We start from the raw sequence: 20,376 nt of genomic DNA on the forward strand, positions 1-20,376 counted from the left end.
TTATTGGTGTGCTGCTGTGGAGGGGGGGGCTGCTTGTGCACTTGATCAGGAATCTATTGCGCATTCATGACATGTAATGACACATTTTCAGCCCACTTTGTCCGGCGCCGTCAGAAACGGTGATGAAACTGTACCTGAGTGTGAGAAGGAGCGTGATTCTTGAGTTTTCTCCGCACAAATCCTGCGTATCACATTCCAGATAATAAAACCATGTCCAGCCCTGTGAGGAAACAGAGAGAGGAAGCAGGTTAGGAGATGGAACAGGATAGTCTTACGTCAGTAGAACAGTTTTTCTTTCAACATGAGGCGACAGGGGACATAATTAAAAAGTCCAGCAACTTTTAATGTCTGCCAACATGACTCTAAGTCACCGTTAACTGGTCTGTGCACACCCAGGACACTTACTTTGAAAAAATCCACTGAAAATAATTACTTTTCAATGCCAGAAGTGTTAGTTTGTCAAAGTTGCATCACACACAAACTCTATATTTCGGTCACTTCTGGGTCGACCCTCATTAATTGGCATCTTCATAAATTTTTCAGCTGTTGTCCGGCTCCCGCACTGGCGAGAGAGCTGGATCGCCGCTGTATGAAGTGCTATTCAGGTCACATCAGCTTTTAATGGCTGATTTATTAGGCCCCAACAGCGGCTTGGTGATGGGCCGCAGGACAAAGAGCCTGTTTTAAACTGCATTAACACTCTGCAGTAAATATCCCATGCAACATTAGCATTTTGATGACTGCCTCCTCCAGTCACCTTTTGCGCCGTCTCGTTTTCCCCCTCGCACACATTTTTGGCTCCCCCGCTCTGCCTCTTCGCCTTTGTATCAGTCCGTCTTTCGCATGCGCCGCTTTCTCCCTGTTAGCCTCCGCACCAGTCTGCTCATTGCGTTTTTCACTCATTAAGTCCAATATAAACCTTTGTCGGGCCGATACCAGCGCGTGCAGGTGAGGTGGTTACATTTAATTATGGCTGAATTAATGAGCGACATGAACAGTTTCACAGAGGTAAATTCAAATTGTATTCAGTGAAATTGGAAAGCTTGTTTCTTTCTCCCCCTCAAGCACTGAAAAACATGTCCCCTTACTCCCTTTCATTATTGTGATGCAAACTCTCTTTACATGATTTCTAATTAAATCTCACCTGCAATCATACAAGTGATAAAAGCTTTTCTTAATTGAGATGTCTAAAACAGGTTAAGGTCTTGAATATTTAACAAAATTAAAAAGGATTCATCAGTAGTACTGTGTTTACTATGCAAATTAGGTAGATATTGGAAAACACAAAATAAAAAAGACTTTTTTTTTGCTCCTAACCTATTTGGGATGTCTATTAATATCGTTTATAAACACTGACAAATGCTTTAAAAGCCATAAACCAAGCACAGACATAAAAAATGAAGCAAAAGACGGAAGGAAAAAAAGTCAATTATATCGCCAAACTTTCAAATATCATCCGGGCACAATGGCTGTCCGATCTTGGCTTCCAAACAAGTGCGGGGGATTTGAAGCGTCAAATCTGCTGTCCATTATGTCTGATCAAATTTGAGACTATGGCAGACGCCATAGGTCAATTCAGCTGAACCACTGAAGCTAGTTTGGTCAACAGAGCATCTGCCAGTCATTTAACAGGCCTGGAAGTGTTTGGAAAGAAACACAATCACACCATACCGCAATGATCCTACCCACAAACTGCTGCGTGAGAGGAGTGACCGAGTTCACAGACAACTGAAAATAAAATGAAAAAATACTTGAATTTTACATCTTTACCGCTTATAAAACCCATATTCACTGCTCCTCTCCCTGAACGGCCTCGCTGAGCAGAAACACTGTCAGAGCCCAATTCAAGCCTCCTCTTTTATAATCATCAGTGTTAAAGTACTGCCTGTAGTTGGGAACTGAAGCCTCCAAAGTATCTTCAAAGAGTTCTGGACCAGAGAAATTTACACCAGGCAGTTCCAGGCACTCAGGGCTATCTTGTACCATTACTTCTAGGATGCTCATTCCAAAGATATGCAGTTCTATTGAAGTACTACGCATGGATGACCCAGTGCGACACTGTGAGAGATAGCTGCTTATTAACGCCAGGTTGCTCATTAATGAGAGCATAGCTTTGGAGTTGCTCAGGACTGTGTTAGGTTTACACTCTGACACCAGGAAGCTGGCATTAGGGCTTAATTTGTTATGAGAAAACTATTCAACTACAATCTTTTACCCCACCACTTAGAAAAAAAGTGGAATTAGACATAAACTGACAAAAACTGACCAATTTGGCTCATATTTATAAAGATGAGAAAAGCTGAGTAATTTATTTTACAATATAATCATCACTTTCAAAAGTTTTGTTATATTTACAGTTGCAGTTGTGAAATAGTATGACAATAATGACAAAGTGCTGCTAAGTCACACCTGACAATGTTACTGATGTTGAACAAACAGAAGCTAATGCTACTGCTGACAGATCTGCACTGTAGCTGCTCTGGCTACGCAATTAATCGCAAAATAATCGAAATCACAATATGACTGAGTGCAATATCCAAATTGCAAGAACTGCAATTATTTCATGAGGGTAAAATGTGTCACAAAACAGTGTTTTAATTACATTTTGTAGAGCTGCAGAGATGCTCGGGCCTACAAAGCCTGTTCTACACGTGATAAAGCATGTTTGTTGGGCAGAGACCGGGAGAAATGCCACATCATCATGATTTTACTAGTATTTCAATGACGATGAAAATTGCGATGTCAAAATAATCCCAATGTCACTTTTTGACCATATCGTGCAGCCCTAGTAGCTGCTTAAGCTAACGTTAACCTAAGTGCACGTCAGCGTTAGCTTCACAGACTGATAGGAGGAGCTGCTGCATGGGTATAAATCCTGGGTGTTTCAATTCAGCACAAACGATGCTTACAAAGGTTAGTAAGTAAAAGATTCCAACAACTCATTTTCAGCTGTACATTTTATGCCCATCTCTGCATACTGACATTTGAGGGGTTTGTATTAAAATTTCCATGTAAAAGGTCATTTAAAGTCAAAGCCAAAAAATGTAAAAGTTTGGTTTCACATCATCTTATTAACTTTTCAGTAACTTCTAAAATATCACAGAGAGCAGAGTCGTGTTAAGCCAGCCAGGATCACCTGATATCTGTAAAGTGAATGATTCCCTCATTCCAGATAATTCCCCAAACCAAGAGGAGGCACTGCATTGTAGAAACTTTGTGGCATTAACACACACACAAAATGTTTCTTGGAAGGGCGTCTTTGGCCCTTTCCTTCTTCACATTATCTACTGTACTCCTGTTTTTCAGTTCCCATGGCGAGAGGAGTGTTTTTCTAAATTACAAAGTGATGAGACACAGGCCGACTGTGCTGCTTTCACTGCCATGAACTTCAACCGTAATTTGATTTCACACCCCCAAAGTGATTCATTGTGGTACAGTGTGCTGGACACCACTGTTCACTGAGTCTGGTCACAAGTGCAACGGACCGTATTGCTGGCCACGCCCGGCAGTAATGTTGGGTGGAACGTTGCCGTTTCTGCCAAGAAAGATGCAGAGTTTAATCCTTTAAAATGTTCTTTTCAACAAAAGCACCAAAACGGGTTGAAAAAGGAGAGCCATCGTGGGTTTACAACAAGCTGCTGTCTAGTAACAATCCGAATGATGATCAGCATTTCCTTCAAAGCGTGACAACTGTTTTGAATTAATCAAAAGACACTGAAGCTGGCCACTGTGGACTTTCATTCATGTACATATCTAAATAAGTACATAAAGCAGCTGATTGCGAGCACACTGTGTTTAATCAGTACAAGCACTGAAACAAAAGCATACAAAATAATCAGTGTTTTGGGTTTGTTTTTTTTACAACTACTTACAGGGGAAAAAAAGGAAAACCAGCATCAGGGTAATAAAACTCTACTTAAGAGTGACAATGAGAAAGAGATTGGATTAAACACTTAATGTAGCTGCTTTTCACATCACATGGAGGGTAACACGAGGTAACAAACAAGACTAAAACCACAATGAACAACATCAATTTTTAATTTTTCTGGGGGGGTGGGGGGGTGGGGAATGGCTGCACCCGCCGTCTGCCACTCTACAGCCTGCGATGGCTTTGCAGCTGTTGGCTACCACACCCTCAGGCTTCATGCTGTTTCAAGGTAGACAACTAATCATGATGACTAGTACATGGGCATGAGTTTGACCAACTGAAGAGAAAACAAGGCAGGATTGACTCCATATTGTTCCATATTCTAGTTTAAAAAGGCATTCTTGAAATATATTAGCGGCTCTAGCACCAGCTTCTCACTGCGTGTCAAAAAAATAAAATAAAATCAGGAGACAAAGGAACATATGAGAAAGCTGTGGACGCATGCAGCCACTGTATGACTGATCCAAGTCGACAGCCTGTGGTGTGTCTCTATAAAAGCATTTACTGAGGCACGGCACCGTGGCCTGCCGAAAGCTCATCAAAGAGTGGCTTATTTTATCAGCCAAGTGGAAAATGTGCTGAGAAAGAGAGGGAGAGGCAATAGTGAGGAAGTCAGCGAGAGTAACTAAGCTATTGTGCCCATCGCTGACCCAAACACCCGTGTTACAGTAGTCACGGCTGCTCACAACAAAAGCCCTAATCGGCGGAGCAGGGCTTTAAATTAAATGACCCAGTCGTCGTGACACTGTAACTGACAAGCCGGCCTGTGCACACTGAGGCCAAAGGCAAAGGAGATATGGCTAATGGACAGAAAATGTATTGAAATGGTGGCATCCTTTACAAGTAGAGTCAGCCTTGAGTAACCTACATACTCCTGTGTGTGCAATATGCACTGTCTGTACTTATTCGACTACTTGCAGCTATTTCATAGATTATACAGACTTTCAAATGAGCTGCTCTCAGAGACAGAAATAACCAGGCTTGTTAAAGATTTGGCTTGCACCCTCAGGTAAAGCGCACTTCTAGTATAACATACCATGACTTTCACCAAATGTAACTATTACACCTCTCACACTAGGAGGAAGAGTCTGTATATACTGAGGGTCTTAATCCAAAAAGGTAAACGCATAGGAGAACAATCCATCGCTGCATTAAAGTTTGAAATACAAACAAAGCTGCCTGTTTATGAGATGTGACTTGTACGAATTATGCTGTGCTGCTACAATCAGTTGAGTAATCATAGCCAGTCAGTGATTGCTCACTCAGAAGGGAGGAAAAGCCTACCAGCTGGAGTCAATGGGCAGCATTTATAATGCATGGGCAGCATCCTCACCCCCAAGGGTCACATTAAATTCAAGCAAGCTGATAACAATTGACTGAGGTTTCTGGCAACTGCAGGAAGATGATGTATACTCACATGCCTGCTTTCTCATTGTTTAGCCTCTCTGTAATTCTCTGCCTCGTCGCTTTCTCAGTATCCACTCGTCTCGTGGACACTTTCTCTCACATTTCTTCTCCCTTCATCTATCATTACGTTTTTTTCCTCTGTCCCTATTTCTATCTCACACTGTGCTGGCATACCAATGAGAAGAGGTGATGGGGGATGTACAACACCAAACTACAGTCCTTCCCCCCGAAGACTTCCTTTTACACGGGCCCTAATTGGCCTTAATTGGAAAGGGATGAACCGTGGGATATGAGTCTGTAGGTTACTATGCACTGTATGCCTGAGCGTGTTCTTGACTGTCCATTTGTGTGTGTCTGTGCAAAAACGCACAAACAACAGAAGTGACGAGCACACACAGCCTCCAGAATAATGTATTCAGCCAAAGTGGTACACAGCACCTCCGTTTTGAATTTTTATTCCTGGATGTGTGCAAGCTCATGGGTTTGAATATTTATGTAAATATCATGTTTTTGTAGTCCTCGAGCGCTAGATTGCTTCTTAAGCCCAGACGAGATTCATGTTATCACATGATGTCACCACCAATCCCAGCTCAGAGATGATTCTTAAAAGGCTTTGATGTCTACGGCGCCCAATACTAAATGCATGAAATGTATCGTCAAAAATAAGCTGTCAAAATCCCATACAATCGCATGGACGTTTTCCCCCCATCTTAGGGAGCTGTTTACCTTAGCATGGGAATATCATTATGATAATCACGCATGTCATACATACATATTCTCCCCACGATGACCAACCTTGCAGCAGAACATAAAAGTCAATAGAGGGGAAAATTGTGTGGGTGACACTTGTGGGACTTGACACCAGAGGTCCTTCAGCACTGTGCACGTTGTGTGCATGTACAATCAGCCATTTAGCATTTTTCTGTGATGGTAATGCCACATGGAGAGGCACATTTGCTCTATGGCGGGTTACCGGCCACTCAAAGGGGGACAAAGAGGATGTACTTGAGATGAGTGCTGCAAGACATCAAAAATGAGGATTACCTTCAATGGGTCATGAGTTATACAGTGCTCTCAAAATGTGTCATGCCACTAAAAATAATGTCTTTTTGAAACCAGGGCTGCAACTAATTTATTTGCATTTTTAATTAATCTGTCCATCATTTTTCTGATAAATCAAGCAGTTGTTTAGTCCATTAAATGGAATATTTTGGCTGAAAAACTGTTAAAACGTCAAAGGGATTTGGTTTAAAGTGATAAAAAAAGAGAGAAGAAGAAGCTATTACATCTCACATTGGCGAAGCAGCAACCTAGATCAGGTAATTTAGGGATGTAACTAACAATTATTTTAAGATCAATTAATGTGCTGATTATTTTTGCAGATAATGGCTTGATCGTTTTGCCTATAAAATGTAATGAAATAGTGAAAAACATACATAATAATTTCGCCCAAAATGACATCTTCACATGTCTTAATTGTCCAACCAAAGGTCCAAAACCATCACCATGTTCATTTTATTACCATAGAAGACAATGCAAGATTTTTGGCATTTTGTTCTTAAAAAGACTTCAACAAAAGTGGTTTTCGGTCATTGAACTTATCGATTAATTAGCGAATCATTTCAGCTCTAAAATGATTAAACGATTGTAAATATTACTGATTTTCTTTCAGTCATTTCAGCACTAATGTAAACCACACATATTGCTATATGGAGGTAAAGGACACTATGTCCCCCGGTGGTTCCCCCTCAGCTCAAAAACAGAAAACCTGCAACTGATTGAGGCAGTGGATCGAGTTACGAGTAGTTTACTTCTGAATCCTGTTTCCATGTGCGAGCGTGTGCACCTCAACCAGCCTTCTGTGCCCTTGCCCTCCCCACCCTGACAAATATGGAACTTGACCCTTACTGAATTCGGAGGCCGACCTACACTGAATATAACCTTAGCATACGCGAGGGGAGCGAGGTGTGTTTCCAATAAAGTCGAGTCTTTGAGTGTGTGTGTGTGTGTTGCAGTGTGTGAAAGACCATGTATGCATACTCTGTGTTTATGTGAAATTCAATTGTGTGTGTCTCTGTATACATGTCTGTGACTTCATAGAGGTCTGCCTAACCACATGTGTTTATTTGTTCATATATGGCTGCTTTAAGGTGTGTGTATATGTGTGTTTGCATGGTTGTGCGGGGGTTCAATAACCATGTGTGCAGCAGGGGGGCTCTGGAGTGTCTCAGCACCCAAGGCGCCAAGGACATGGCTTGACAGGTGTGTGTGGAGGACCTAGTGGTCTGCAGAGCAGCAGCGGGCAGCAGCACAATGTGCCCATTCAGGCCTGGAAGGAGACAACCGAGATATCGCAGGACCCCTGTGAGGAGGGGGCGGTCATCTGGGGGCATGTCAACCTTTCACTGTGACTACAAAGAAAGACATAACTATAACTGCATCAAGACGGTAATGGGCTGTGGGACCCCATGCTGGCTAGCTGTCTACTGGTTTGTGACGGATTTAGGTTGTCGAAAATGTCTACAGTAGACAGAGTCTGCTGAAATATCTTTGACTATTAAGGTCAAAAATTGGGTTTGATGTGGAACTATAGGTCTTGAACAGCGAATAGTGACATTAAGAGTGGAAACGCTTGGGAGACTTGTCAGGATTGATTATTACGGTATGTGCTGTACAATATAATGTAGCACAGTCTGTTTTTATTCTATTTATCCCCAGTATGTGCCAAATCTGTCAAAGGAAAGCAAGCTATTGAAAGGAGATTAAATACATTTTCCTGTTTCTAAACATCACTTAAAAAACAATTTTCACCAGACATTCAGCAAAAATTAAATATCCCTACGACAAATGTAACTGGTTTGATGAATTTCCAATTTTGTATTCATTCCCTGTTTTAAAAGAATGAACAAAGTGACCATTCAGGTGCTGAAAGTTTTTATTATCTCTGAAATTAATAACCGCTGGAGTGGGGGGGTGGTCTGGTAATTTGAATCATTTAACTACTAAGACATGCATGTGCACTGTCTCCTTTTATGGTTTCAAATTCAGCTCAGTGGTACACACAGATACACCAACACAAACGCATACTGAGACACTAGACCAAAAGAACCCGCGTGACAAATCATCGTGATACACAAGCTAATGGCAGGATGTGACAGAAATGGCCGGTGTCTGGAAGAATTACTTGGCTGTGCTGTCCATACGTCCTTAACGCACATCTGACGAGAGCTTTTAAAGCACATACAATGCCACCAGCACTGCTATCCATGCAGAAAATAGGACAGCCATCCTTCAGCTCCGACATAAATCTGTGGGGCAGCAACACGCATCGGAGAGCAATATTGTATGAAACGAGTCTCTGCTGAAACCAAAAAGTAATTGAATCGAGGATGAATATAGACAGGGCGGGATGAGATTTGAAGGAAAACATGTGGCAAAGATGCGATGCTCTGCGAGAGGATGCTTTCAGGAAATGTGCAGGAGGAATGAGTCCGCTCAAAGGGGATAAACAACAAATTATCACTGAAGAAAGAGAAGAAAGAAAAACTGCTGAAAATCACAAAATAATCTGGAAAGTTTTGTTCTCTGTGTTGTTGCCCTTGTTGGTGAAGATAGAGGTCTTGACATTCAAGTCTTCTGTATGAATCCCTCCGCTATATCCAGTTCCACAACATATCCAACATGAGAAAGATAACCTTAACCTACATACGTTGTTGCCATACACTACACAGCAGAGGTCCATGCAGCAGCAACCCCTGAGTCCCAAGGCTATCTGCCCACTAAATCACATTTGTAGGGTCATATTAAACACATTGCCCTGAGGAGAGTAAAAGCTCAGCAAAGAATGATAGGCATCTTTCTATCACTGAAAAACCTGCACTGCATTATTCCATGCAAGTGGCTACGGCGATAGCATGTGGCAATTGACTGCTTTAATGTTACAATATGGACTGAGGGAAACGTGTTCAATTCGTCTTAGGCACAGGGAGAGATAAGGGCCATGTTCTCATCAGCTCACCTGCAATGAGAAAATGTGACTGAACTGAATGGATGGGAAAAGAAACAATGGCTGGGCTGGTTAATGCATGGCCACGACGTGACGGAAAACGGTGTGTTCATTCTTATAATTACAAGAAAGGGCCGTATAGAAAAAGAGAGGAATGAAACACTTGGATGTTCTATGGTAGGTGCATTTGCTGGCAGTATAGAACAAGCTATACATAACCTTTACACTACACTGTGAAGGCACCCGTAAAGCCTCCCAAATCCCACCTCCAACCAGAAATGTTAAATTTAGTCGTCTGAGCAGAGATGCAACTGCCATGCGAGACAAAGAAAAGGTGTGGTGGCGGTGGGGGAGGAAACCAGAAACAATCAAACTGGTGAGCAGCAATGTGCTGTGGTTACCAAAGCTCAATGCTCAACTGAAAGGGGAGCTGCATGATAATGGAAACACGGACCTTTGAAGCAGCTAGCATATTCTCAGCATTCTCCTGCTGGTACTGTCTTATTGGATATATTCCAAGTACATATCCACAACTGTCTAACTCAGCCCAGCATCCTCGGAATTGCATCGATATTACACGGTTTCTTACCCTGTGAGGCAGCTAGATTGACAATATCCCTCTGTCACGTGATCTTGCAAATCCATCTAGCCAGGGTTCACGCAATGCGCTTGTGGCTGAACAGGCGTTAAACCAATCAGCATCCTATGAGGAACTACTGGCAGCTATGGGCTAGGTTTGGGTGTGACAACCAGCAAGAGAAGCGAATGCTGGTTTGATAACAACAATGGCAGCTCCTTAGGGGTTAGTGTAGCTGTTGTAGCATCAGTTATATCAGGGGTATAATATATATCAGGGTATAATTAATTGAAAGAAGAGCAAAGAACTGCACAAGGCTTTCTCGCTGAAAAGTTTGTTTTCGCCCTTTTTAAGTTTGATTTACCAACTGGCTTTGCTGGTGCTAGCGCTCTCCTAATATCTGACTGGTTGATTGACGGTGATAGACAGATTGTTTGTCCAATCACCTGCTGAGTATTTTTTGAACGGGCCTGCCCTTTTCCAAACCGTTCCAGATGGTTCTGTGTAACAAACCATCTGGCATGTCAGGTTACGATTAACAAAATTAACATCCAATGCAATCCAATGGAAAACCTGCCAAAAGCTGCCACCCTACCACAGTCAATCATTTTTAATTAACTGCAATCTTGTCCTTTAAATTGTCTAACCGTAACCATGCCCTAACAATGGCCAAGTGTATTAGTTGCCTCACCCAAACTTTATCATAAGATAATTTTTTTGGCTATAACCTCACCTTTCCTTAATCCTTTCCATACTATAATTGCAGCTAGCAAGAATTTGAGAAATGTGGCTTTGGATGCCAGGGAATGGCAGCACAGTCCAATATTAATGTTCTTGTCTAGCAGTAGGGTTGGTTTAATTACTCACCTTGCTCTATTGCGTTTAAGTATTCTTATCAGTATGCACTAGTTTCATATTGTCAGTTGACTTGGTGAAATGGAGAAATGGCTCCTGAATTTGGTATCAGTTCCCAGAGCAGTAAGAGCGATCCCTCTGACCTCATTGCCTTTGACTTCTTATGGTTTGGCATCTTGTTTTTGTTAGGTCATCTAGGAATCAGGTAGGGGAGGTCAAATTTAATTTTAACTGGGCAGAATAATTCATCCCAGCTATCCAGTGGAGGTAACATTATAGCGGGGCACCAAATGGCAAACCTTTCCGGCAGTCTCAGAAACTATATATGTTGACAGTCAGTATATTTTCTGGTTTCTGTTACTTGGGTCATGTATAGGTCGAGAGCGAGATTTTAGAATGAGGTTCGGAGGTCATGATATTGGTTCTGCATATTTTGCATGCCATTAAAGCTGTATATGGGTAATGGGTACGAAAACAAACTGCCGGTGGATGGTAACAGACACAAGAAGACAGATGGCTGCCGGAGTGGGGTTTCTTTATGCATGATGAATTGTCGCATCTGCTGGTGTGAGTGTGCAATGCACACGGTCAGGGGAAGTTCTCAAGAAAACAGGAGGAGGCGTGATCTCAAAAACAAGCAAACAAAAGCCAGGCTGTCATCTGTTTCCAAAGTAACTGATCTTTTTATAGTCCGGAGTCATCCGCAGTAGCCGAGTCAGGCAGGAATCCTGTGGGGACCTGAGGGCAATCAAGGTGGCAGTCACTCTCCCGGTACCCAGGTGAGGTGACATTCTGCCAAAATAAAGGCTTAAGATTACTGGAAACACCACCTGAAATGGGCATAAATCCTGAGGGGAAAGCCATAGAAAGAGCTCAAAGGATCCATCTGCAGGCCTTGCCACACCTTGTCATCCAAGTCACAAAAATCCACACTGAACCTTGGCCAAAGTTTGTCAGATATCAAAACAGATCACAAAAAACCATCAAAACTCTATCAAGGTAAAGTGCTTGCGTGGCCCTTGTCCAGACCTGCCCGAGTTCCTTTTCCATTCAATGGCATTTCCTAATTAGATGAGAAGGATGGTTTGATGTTAAGGCTCTCATTGTATTAAAAATAAAGCAAAAAAAAAAACCCGGCCTATGTATGGAGCCCCCCTTGTTTGCCTGCAGTGCAGCGATAGGGAAGGTTACAATTGTCTCTCCCTCTCTCCAGTGCGTCCACAGATGCAGAGAAAAATCGATGCACAAAAAGCACTTCATTCCTGCTCAATTTCATCCTTTACTGCCAGTATAATTAAAAGTGGCTGCTACCGACTTTCCAATCCAAATTTCCCCATCAGCTGGAGGTGGCCCGCTCAAAGTCATCCACGCTGAGTTCAGGGTAAAAGGCCTCTCTTGGGACTGTCACAGCATCACGTATGCAGAACTTGATTGCATGGAAGGCTAGGTTATTGGCATCTACTCTGTGGCAATTCACTGGATGAGCATGTGCACTGTACACCGTACAGCTGAAAACAGCCGAGCCAACAAGGGGGAAATTGTGAAGGCACTTATTTTAAGATTTCAGGGGGTCATGTTTAATTATTGTACTATCACAATTGATTTCCCCCCCTTAACGATACAATCGAGCACTATGAAATTGCGACAGCAGGCACAAAAACCAAACAGAAGCTTCTTTTATACAAGTTGTTTGCCCCGCTTAATTTCAAATTCCACCAAAGCAACATGAAGAGAATTAATCATTTTCATACACTCTTTCCGAAAACCGCAGCTTCCTGCGCTGGCAACACCAGCTGAGAGACAGAAATTAGCAAATTACCTGTGTGTCATGGCTGCATCCAAGTTGCTGGACCAATTATTTCTGCTCTGTTGCAATTGTAGAGGCCTCTCCAGCTGTGTTTGACACAAAGCTGGCTTAGGGAGGCTTACTACTGACCAAAAACATAAACAAGATTACAGGAGCCTGACCTTTCACAGCGCTCACGAGCGACAACAGAACCCCTGCTAAACGGCCTTTCAGTCGCCAAAAGAAGTCGGATGTCTCTGTACCGCGTTCGATATTTCTTTGGGAGAGAGTCAACTGATAAGAAATTGTGGAACAAAGCAATCCTTGTTGTCTATACCAATCAATAAAGGGCTGCTCGTTAGTATAGACTGCCCTGCACACAAAATTAACAGAAAAGGAGGAACAATGCATTAAGAAAGGGAAATCCTAGAGACGGGTGTAATGAAACTGGATTACAGCTCAGCTCCAGCATTCCACTGATGACTTCCAAGGCAATAACTACACCTACCTTATTAATCATTATGGGCAGAAATTCCATAAAGGGTTGACCTACGTTGACCTGATTGAGCTCATTGTCTGATGGCATGCTGCAGTTGTTTATTTTCCATGTGGAACTAGCATGCTACTGTGTTAAGCTATTTGCACTATATCAGCCTGACTTTTAGCTACATTTATTATGTATGAGAGAGTAAAAGGGGTCCATGAGAAGATTATAAAAGCTTAACATTTTGATGAGATTAATCTTGCTATCAATCTGTGCATGCATACAGTAGTGAACCAATTATAACGTGGCAGTCGATGAACAAATAACATTTATATCTCTGCGACTGTATGATCTGAGCTGCTTGAGAACCTTAAAAAAACATTCATTAGAAGCAGAATTATTCCTGCGTTATTCGCAAGAAATTTATATCACGAGCATGTCAAGTACACCAGCAAGGTGCTGAAGCGGGAGGATTGCCTCTATCAATGCAGCCTCTGTCAGAAGATAGAGTATCACTGTGGAGAACAGGAAGGGAGTGGATGTCAGTTGCCTGGAGAGGACGATCCGACATCTCAACTCCTACTGTCTGTCATTCTGTCTTACCAGTGATGTATGGATGTTATACGGCACCGCTCACCCAGCAGACCCAGTCAATACCACCATGCAGAGGAATGCTACTGCGAGACAATGGCAGACTGTGACCCTTGTTATGGAATGACAAAACTCTATGAGGGTGGAGGGGAAAGGAATGGGGCTTAAAAGGGGGAGGGTTTTCTTTTATGCAATATCACAAGCTCTGCAGTCCTGTGGTGGCACTTGAATTATTAGACATTGCAAGAAAATATCTTTACAAATGTTGAAAAAAGCTCATTTAGATCCACCTATGGCAAGATATTTAGTAGAGCTGCAATGAGAAATCAATTAGTTGTCAACTATGAAATTAATCTACAAGTCTGAGTAATTTTTAACGAAAAAAATAAGTAAAAGTTCTGATTCCAGCTTCTAAGATGTGAATATTTTCAGTTTTTTTACTCACCTATGACAATAAACCGAGTATCTTTGGGTTGTGGACAAAACAAGACATTTGAGGACGTTATCTTGGTTATCTCATCGACATTTTTCACCATTTCTGACATTTTGTAGCTCAAACAACTAATCCATTCAAAGAATATAATCCATAGATGAAATCGACATTGAAAATATTTGTTAGTTGCAGCCCTACGAGTTACAACCTTTATCAAGACAGAGACATGCTTTCATAATAAACTTTAGAAAGCAGCAACTAAAAAAGTGAAAAAAGGCCTTTTTTTCTACAATGTTGAGGATGTAAAGTATAATGGACATCCAAAAGGTAAAATTTGAAGTAAAATTGAAGTAATACACAAAAATCACATTAATAAAAATACATTCTATTAAGAAATAGTCATTTTAGCATTTACTTTTGTCGTGCTTGCAACCATTAGACAAAAAATCTGCAATAACCAGTCAGGATTATTTTCTCAACTGACCCCACACATTCCCTGTTAGCCTCTCAAGGCGTGTTTTCCATTAGGGAGGGCTCTGAACAACAGTCGAAATTTTCTGTGTATGAAAGGCTCAGTCCAGCCCTTGAACCAAGGTGACGTCCCTGCGTAGGCAGACGAGAGGAACGGGCCCCCCGTTTTCTCGCTCGCCTGCGGGGGCTCTGTTCCTGCCTGCACGCCAGCGCCGTTATCTGCTGCTTATTATTTGGCTGAATGAGCTGGAGCGGGGCTCACGGGGCTCGCTTCTGACATAATGACTGATTACAGTCTTGTGGCTCCCCTCTAAGAAATCCCACAGTTGCCACTATTGCGCCGTGGCGGCACAGCATCACAGGCAAGACCAACGTATGACGAGGTGAGGGGGTTGTAGCTGGCCTTTTCCAATGACAGCGTAACTGCTACCCAGTCCTCGAGCTGTCACGACTGAAAGAGACGCTAGTGGACACCTGGGTCATCAACCTACTTGTCTCAGGCACCTTGTTAACGACTGCTTCTTCTCACTAAAAGGCTGAAATAGGAATAACGCAAGACATTTCCAACAAACGTGACAAAGTAACGATCCTTATATTAATTCACCCTTGAATAGTAAGGAGCACATTTGCCTCTTCTCCTCCCTGCAGAAATGCGATGCATACTAATGCATACAGACATTAAGCCCATTAGGAGTAATACATGTCACATGAACCATTCATAATGCACAGCCTTATGAAGACACCAGCTATCGTTACTCATGAATGTGGTATACAGCTGCATGCAGGTGTGACAGCAGTCTGAAAACAACACAGAACAGGCTCCGTCAATAGCTACTGTTTCCAAACAACAAGGGAAGTCACTCTGTCAGCACTTTTCAAACGCCAGCTTTCAGGCAGTCAATTAAGTTCAAGGTGAGACAAAAATGTGTTGTCATTTAAACCGTTTTGCTCCACTGGGGCGGTGCATCAATTCAGTCATCTCCATTCCAGAGGTGACAAAGGGCTGGCAGGGAAGTTTATATTTGCCAGTAGACGCACAGTTCTGCTGTCATTATACCAACCTGAGATGAAGCGGGATAGCAGGAAAGCACCAAGAATTATAATTCACCGTTCCCCATGAACAGGGCTCATAAAGACGGGAACAAACAAGGGACTACTCCCGAGGAGCCTGCTGGCTGAGGCAGGCGGTCCTGCCAGATCCTACCCCCTACTCCCACACTCCTGAATCCAATCCTATGCTATCGATTAGGAAAATCAATTTGGTCTAAGTCACAAGCACGGAGGGAGATGCTGAAATGCTGCAATACATTTTGAAGACACAAGTGGAATCAGATTCTGATCAACTCAACCAGTGCACCCTGATTTAATGCATGATGAATATTCTTTCCCTTAATTGACAAAAAGAGGAAACGACCTCACATGATAGCAGCATAAATCCTTCATTGTGGATTATCCAACTGTGTGGAAATACTTTAATTATCCACCTGCAAACATGCTTCTACCCTCTGTAAATCTTATCAAGTATGAATGGGGAAATGGTATTTTAATTTAAAAAGATTCAGCAGGATATTGTAATCAACATTTCTGCAAGGCATTCATGCTTTGAGTTCCATTACAAGCTCTTTTGAAGTGGAAGGCAGAAAATATGGCAGTTTAAAAAAAAAGAAGGTTGTAATAGAATTTTTATCCAAACACAATATTAACACTATCAAACTTTATGTTCTTCAGTGTGCAGCCATGTTTTGAAGATGTCAAATTGCTGAGGAGCATGGATGGATTACTGAACGTGTATGGAGGCTCATGGAGACTGTTAACATTTCTTGTTGGAAAGTCAATCAAATGACAACAAATGATCCAAAACAACTACAAAGAGACACACAATGACTACAAAGGGACACAAAATGATGACAGACAAACATAACAACTACAAAGAGATGCAAAATGACAGCAAAGATACAAAACGACTACAAACGGACAACAAAGATACAAAACTTATAGACACACAAAATGCCTACAAAAAGGGACACAAAATGATGACAAAGACAAACAAAACAACTACACAGAGATAAAAAAAAACTACAAAGAGATGCAAAATGGCAACAAAGAGATGCAAAATGACAACAAAAAGATGCAAAATGGCAACAAAGAGATGCAAAATGGCAACAAAAAGATGTAAAACAACTACAGAGAGGCAAAACAACCACATTACTTTATATTACACATATCAGGTTTGTGTTGCTTTACGATATATTGAAGGTGCCCTCTTAGATAACTGATGCAAAATTTGGGTATGCAAAGTTGCTATGCGCAGATGTGCACCTGATATTTGCAGATACAGCAGCCTGTAAACAAGGAAGCTATCTTCATTTCTCTTTGCTGGCCAATTAGTGGTCAGATCAGGAGGTCCCAATGGTTTAGAGAGGCGTAAATACTAACCGTCATTTCCATTCATTTGTATGCGGCTGCAGGTGCACTACCTTATTATGTATTCAAGCCCAAACCTGCCTCCCAAACAGGCCATAAATTAACTTCTTTTAGAGCTTCGGTCTCAGAGAAGCATTGCATCTTTGTTTGAATCCTCTTCACTGGTCCAAAGTTCACGAGGGAAAAAAACCCTCGGAACAAAGGAAGGCCATCAATATTGTTGCAAAAAACTTGGTGTCATACTGTAAAATGCACATAGACAAATGTATCAGATTTTACACAGTAGTAAAGAGGTTGATGTACTGCGGCTCTGTCAGGCTTTGTCAGTTTCATAGCTTTTGGGTACCTTTTAACACCACCAACAGAGTCGTAAGAGTGGCTTGGATTGCTTTAAATGCTAAGTTGACATTTTTGGGTCCATATCTGTACTCCAGCCGAGATGTATCTTTTACACTTGGAGCCATTCATTGGGTTCAGTGGGCCAGTTGTGTGTTGGAAGGGCTAGGGCTAACACAGTTATACAACAGACTGCTTTTCTAGAAAACAGATGTAATTGATAAAAAACAGCAGTGCAGATTTCAACAAGGGGCAACTGATTTGATCACTAAACTGTTCACTGGTCAGATATACTGCAGTGCCTCTTGTCTGCAAGCAACGTTCTTATAAGAATCATTGCTGCATTACACAGATGGTATCTCCACCTCCACTCGTATAATAAATGCATATCTGCGTCTGCATATGCTAGCTAATGCTTTGCGCTTACGTCCCCTTGGCATGCAGTCTTTGTATCTCTGCCTGCAGAAGTTGCGACGTGTTAAAATGCAACTGCTAAGTGTTTTGACCCCCCTAGGGACAACTTAACTATGTGTCAGATTGAGGGGGGAAGGGTGCCTTGCAGATAATAGAAACTGCAAACTATGACATGATGATTTTTTTAAAGCACGCTGTCACTGGTCATGCTAACATGTACACTTGAGCTTGACAGTGTACCAGCCTTGCAGGCCTTTATTAAAATTAAAAGCATAAATTAAAATGGTGTGCTGGTAGAATTCAAAACACAGCCGAGGCGGAGTGTGTTTTGTGAATGTAACTGTAAAAAATGGCATTTAGTCTCAACTGTTTATATCCACATTTGTTTTCTTATTCATTGTCATGACTTCAAGTTAGAGGTATAACCAGCGCAATGTTTCCAAGGCCCCATCCTATCCTCCACACAGCACAGGCTCACTGGAGTGGTACAAAATCCCTGCAAATCCGTTAGTGATTTAAAGAGGCTCATCAATACGCCACACAACCTCTCTCTCTTATCCGAACTGCTTTTTTTTGGTTGTAAACCAGCCACAGAGAAAGGGTCTGGGATTAATTTGATAATCCCCATCATCATGCTGGTTAATAACAGGTGTACTGGTGGAAAAAAACAGTTGGGTTTACACAGCCAGGGAGATGAACAGACTCTTGATTTTTCTCTTTATCTCGACAGAGGGGGTGCCTTTGTACTTTTTTTCGTCTTTCTTTTCTTGAGTGTGATAAATGTACAAAGGAATGTGCCAAACTCTCAAATTGTTCCACGAAAAGCTGTGCTTAAAATATGTATTCAAGAATATGTTTCAATACTTGCCGTTTTGCTGTATATGCCATTTTATAATGACTGTCATCTGCTGCTTTCTTTGACTTTTACACTTCAAATGATCCCAAACATTGGAGTCAGTCTTCACAGAGCCATACAGAATCAGGAAACTAATTGTCTGCTCTTTCCATCAAGCACCAGCTGAAATCTCCATCTCAACTGTAACCCCCATTTCCTGCTGGGGGGTTGTGAAAGCTTGTGTCAAAACCTTTGTGTCCAAGCTCTTTATGAGACAGGACAGCTAAAGTGTTGAGAGGCGTAGACCTTGAGGACCTTTCCTCGGCTGTGTGCTTTACTTTTTTTATTTTCAGCTTTCGCTTTTTCTTCTTTTGTGACATTCCTGCCAGAGAAAGGGCCCCAGCAGACCAACCTGTCTCACTCCTAACAGCATGATAACTCCGGTCTTTGGGACCTTACAAAAACCAAGGGCCTCACTGTAGCCGTGGGTGAGATTTAGCCCAGAGGAATGTGAATGCATTACGGTAGGTGGCCAGCCTGAAATTATTTGCCACTGGTTTAGGTATTATGTACATATATATACATAGTATATATAAAGCAAAAAAACTAGTATAGTTAGCCACCCTGTATATGGGGTTACAATGGAGATTGAGCCCCCTATTATTCAAAAATCACAGGAGAAAAAGAAAATCAGCCAAAAAATACAAACCACCACCTCCCCTCTCTGAAGATGATCCCGTGATGCTTAACATGTCAGCATCCAGCCGCAGGGATAAACAATCATTCAACTGCAAAATAAGTTTTAAAATCCATCATTTAGACAGCCTGTGTGAGAATTCAGAAAGCTCTTCCTCTGTGGTGCTCTTATTTTCTAACACGTCCAGGATCTCATACAGTGCTGCCTTTGATAATGAAAAAAAACAAACTTCTAATCTTTTGAGGGCAGTCATGTTTTGTGCAGGGAGATTTAACAAAGTGTTTCCATGTAAGAGATCTAGGAATGCTGGAAACCATGGCCTTGAGTTACCACAGCAATTTGTAGTCTGGTAGTGTAATATTTCACAAAATAAGGCGATGGCACTTTGTCAGAATAATGCCTGACAGTACTTCTATCGCAACACGTCCTCATACCTAAATGACTAAATACATCAATTGCCATATATTGCTATCGTATATGACCATTGGACAGTACCAGCGTACAAAAAGCAGTCTCCTGAGTGAAAGTCTGGTTGTGTGTGAGCCATCAAACCACCTCTCTTCCTCCATATGCAGACTTTGTCACTCATTATACCACGTCACCTGGTTTCCACCTTTGCTCCCGTCATAATTACAAAAGCCATTTGAGGAAATCACCGAAAGATAAATGTAAATATGAGTCATCATAAGCTACTTGCGCCGACGACCTTTTCGGCAGCTATTCTGGTGAGGACGTGCTGTTCTATTGGCCGACAATGGATTAGCAAATCGAAGTTGCAGAACAGTGAAATCCACAATACCACACCAATACAAGAAACTATCGCTGCAACTAGGGATTACTGATTATTTTCTTGACATTTGGGGTCTTCAAAACATAAGAAGGGAAAAAGGCAAATCATAAAAGGGAAACTCAAGAATATTCAGTTTACATTTGAGAGGCTGAGAACAGTCGATTTTTATCAAGTAATCGTGTCAGCTCTACAGGAAACACATGCCGTTGTACTAGCTTCAATTGAAGTGAATGGGAAAACAAGTGACCTTATATTAATGTAAGTATTGAAGCCAGCAATGTTGCCGATTCCATTTAAGGAAGAGGCTAATTATTGGTAGCCATGAAGACCACCACCTTTGAA

General features: G+C 41.8%; 1 protein-coding gene across 1 annotated transcript in view; it reads right to left on the reverse strand.

Annotated features, from left to right (window-relative positions):
• LOC141003409 (adhesion G protein-coupled receptor L3-like) overlaps positions 1-20,376 on the reverse strand; it is a 207,784-nt gene that overhangs the window by 184,376 nt on the left and 3,032 nt on the right. Inside the window, exon 2 of the mRNA XM_073474740.1 lies at positions 135-220. The gene's annotated coding sequence lies outside the window, so the exon portion shown is untranslated. The remainder of the gene's footprint in view (positions 1-134; positions 221-20,376) is intronic.

The sequence above is a fragment of the Pagrus major genome, chromosome 10, assembly GCF_040436345.1.
Source record: "Pagrus major chromosome 10, Pma_NU_1.0".
Classification (NCBI taxonomy): domain Eukaryota; kingdom Metazoa; phylum Chordata; class Actinopteri; order Spariformes; family Sparidae; genus Pagrus; species Pagrus major.